This window comes from Phalaenopsis equestris, unplaced genomic scaffold (assembly GCF_001263595.1).
Source record: "Phalaenopsis equestris unplaced genomic scaffold, ASM126359v1 Scaffold233169, whole genome shotgun sequence".
NCBI classification, from domain to species: Eukaryota; Viridiplantae; Streptophyta; class Magnoliopsida; order Asparagales; family Orchidaceae; genus Phalaenopsis; species Phalaenopsis equestris.
In genome coordinates this window covers 155,444-159,438 of record NW_018251122.1, presented here as the reverse complement: position 1 = coordinate 159,438, position 3,995 = coordinate 155,444, and positions in this window count along the sequence as shown.

Sequence of the window (3,995 nt, the reverse complement as noted above, 5' to 3'; positions counted from 1 at the left end):
GAGTCCAGTTACAGTTATCTAAAATAAAAGAGATGGAACAGAATGAGTGCTTTTGAATTATCGTTTGGTTCTTGTAGTTGCGGGCTAACTACGCGAGGAGACCAGTTGGATAGAAGTGCTGGTGGCAGATTTTCTCCTTCCTTTTTTTTTTTTTTTTTTTTTTACTTTTCTTAATATTTATTCCTGAAAAGATATATACTACGTTGGAAATTCTCATATTTTTTTTAAAAAAAATCAATTAAAATGGATAACAACTAAATAGTGGAAAGAGAATATTGTCTCAAATTGGGCACTAGCAGTGTGTGCCTAGGGGTGTAAATACGCTGAACACGAGCGAGCCATGCTCAGCTCATGGCTCCCTCCTTATTCCAGCAAAAAAAGTGTGTTCGTGTTCGGCTCGTTTGTTTAACGAGCAGAACACGAGCTGTTCATGAACAAAGAGTACTTGTAACATGTTTAACGAGCAGAACACGAGCTGTTCATGAACAAATAGTACTTGTAACATAGCTGTTCGCGAACAACGAGCCGTTTTGACAGCCCTAGGTGTGCCAAGTTATTGGCAACCACATAATTTTTTTTACAAATATTAATAATAATAATAATTTATGGATTCAAATTTATCTGCGGGCATGCCATTTGGGTGAGAATACTTGATAAAGATTGAGAGAGGGGTGATTAATGGCGAAGAGTTAGATGAGAGTGTGGTGAGAAATGAGACCAGGCTGGTATTTTTTATATATATATATGAAAATTTATATTGATTGAGTGCATGCATAGAAAGAAAATAACAAAAAGTCATGGCGACGCATGAAGGGAGATGTATTTTATGATGCGGTGTGGAGTTGTAATGCCACATGCGGCTTAAATGATATTGTAACACCTTCGATAGTTCTATGACAAGACAAGTCGATGAATAGGAAAATTGCAAAACTCATCGAAGCCGGATTAGCTATTAGAATTGCTTGGACTAGTTATCAGATAAGTTCTCAGTCAAGTCTTCGGACGACTTCTCCAATAGCTTCGAGAGTTATGGTAGGCTCCAAAGGGATTGATGAGTTTTTGATGCCACACTTTTGTGGATATTATTGAAATTAGCCTACAGTCTAACTTTGTTAGTGGAAAACTTATTGCATACATACACCGCATGCATCTCTACGGTCATGATGCAATCAAAAATTTTTTTTTAAAAAAAAATTTAAAGTGGGGCCCACCGAATTACATCATGACCGTAGATCACCGTGATCTACGGCTAGGATTGGACACCGCATGCATCTTTGCATGCGGTGTATGTATGCAATAATTTTTCCTGTTAGTGGGTATGATTCGACCTTCCACAAATCGCCCCCACAGACCAACTGTATGAGTTGGTCGGTCTAACTTGGCAGGTCAAGTTTTGGTGTATAAATAAATAAATATGGGGCAAGATTTTGTAGATTTTCCAATATTCGCTAATCAATTTAGTGCTAATAAATTACAAGTTGGATTTTCATCACAAATTGGTATCCTTTTATCAGCCAATTTTTTTGTAAATTATCTTTTTGAGGGTTTTATGTATTGTGTTGGCAGTCGCCATAGGAGAATTCTGTCGGTTGCATTGAAAATAATTTAATTTAATATACATATATAATTTTGGTTTTGAAAAATAATATTTTGATTTAAAAAAAATGAAACCAAATAGATCTCATATATTTAATAGTTTAAGTAACCGAGTAGAACACTGCATGTAATATGTTATCACGAGGAGATATACATACTACTGGGCGATGAGCTCAATTACATAAACTAAACAATTTATGACATTCGTTTGGTCTGTGAATTTTTTTATGTGACCAACATGTTCTCCTACCTAATATTAAAGATTAGACAGGTTTTATATTACTTGGATTCTTAATTATAGTTAATTACATCTTAAATGACCAAAATCACATAAGAAAACTCTCGATAATGGTCAGTGGTTTTGTCTTGAAAAATTCAAAGTTAAGTTTTCACGATTGGTCGTAGGAAAAACAAGTGGGAAGGACTAAAGTATGAACAATTATTTGGGAGGCCAAAGGAGCGAAATGTAGGGGATGTCACAGATTCAGAGGAGAAACCTTGGTGACTTCCCAAACTCTCATAATGTTTGGCTTTACATTTTAGGAATGAAATTATTTGATGTTTACTCAATCCAATTATTTAAAATATAGGGCGTACACTTGCACAGTGTCTGATCATGCAAATAACCTATGAATATAGGAGGGTTTATGTCGTATTGAATGAACAACTTCAGAATCCTAAAATAAATTAAGACTTATACTACACAACATGATCTTGTAAGAGCCTAAAGATATAGTGAAGATTTATATCGCACTAGGTGGACAACCTCAAAGTCCTATGGATTTAATTTATTTAATACTAAGAAAAGTTGTTGAAGTAGATTTGTTTCATTGTTCAATCTTGACCGTCGTCCGAAGTTGTCCTTCATTCGCTTGCAATTTGCTCTAAGCTCCTTGTTGTGATGGTTATGGGTTTAAGGTTTATGTGTGAACATGCATTTTTGTTGACTCAAGGGCTTATCGTAGGAACCGCCTAAACAAGTGTCATAATGTTGTCTACCCTAGGGGTCTTTGCAAATATAACAAATCACGTGTTAGTAAAAGAATGGTAAAAGCATAATGAAAATAAGGTAAACATGCGTACTTGTGATTCCTGTCGCCGCTGCCAAAAGAGGAACTAGGAATTCAAACTTAACCTTATTATAAAAAAACTGACCTGACCGTAGGACCTCAAAAACACCTAGCAAATGTTGTAAACATTTAACCTTGTTAGAGTTATAAATCAAAATATCGTCAAAATAGATAGCTACAAACTTTCTCATAAAATGTTGGAAAAGTTGATTCATTAGCCACGTGAATGTGCTAGGAGTGTTAGAAAGCCCAAAGAGCATCACCATTCACTTGTATAGCCCATCTTTCGGCTTGAACATTGATTTCCGCTCATCTTCTTGCCCACACGCATTTGATGATACCCGCTTCAAATGTCTATTTTGAAGGAAAAAAACTGCCCATTTTAACTTATCAAAGAGTTCATCCAATCGAGGAATGGTAAACTTATATTTGAAAGTGATTTTATTTACAGACTGACTATGAATGCACATACTTCATGGTCCATTCTTCTTTGGAATTAAGAGAGACGGACTAGCACTATGCCTCACCAAGAATTTCTTGATTAATTCATCCACTCGGAATTGAAGCTTATGTTCCTTTAGAGACATCCTATATGTAGGTTTGTTGGAGAAGACCAAACCAGTCACAAAGTCTCATAGAAAGTAATCCTGTTGAAATGCCCGCCGAAAAAGATGTCTTCAAGCTGTTGTATCAATCCTTAGACTTACACGATATTGTGTCGATGGATGTCCAGAAGTTTATGTGATGATTAGAAGGTACTCGTAGTTGCCTCCTTCATTTTTTTCAAAAGTAGAGTAAAAGTGTTGGATTCAATCCCTATTTGAATTTCCTCCTTCATTGCACCAAGTGTTTGAATTCCTTCTTTGATAAATGAATAAGTGTTTGCATATCCATCATGAATCATATGGTGATAATATTGTCACAGCCGATAAAGCAATGTATGCCAAGCGTCCATAGAAATTACATCACATAAAACATGCTCCTGAAGTTTTTGACTGATAAAAAATTGCACTAATCATTGTCAGGGGACTTTAATCTCCACCCCCATTTTGAGCCACATAATTTGATAGGGATGGGGATGAAGTTGTGTAGTGAGCATAAGCTTCTCCACTATAGTTGTTGAAACCATGTTTTTACAACTTTTGTCGTCAATGATAGAGTTACAAACCATGTCTCAAACCGTGCACTAAGTTCTAAAAAATGTTATGCAACCACCACTTTTTATTAGAAGATTGTTACACTTAGAGGACGCCTTATCACAAGTATGGAAATGAGGAAACCATGGGATCCTAACCAGAGTAGCTCTATTCAATTTTCACACTACCCCAC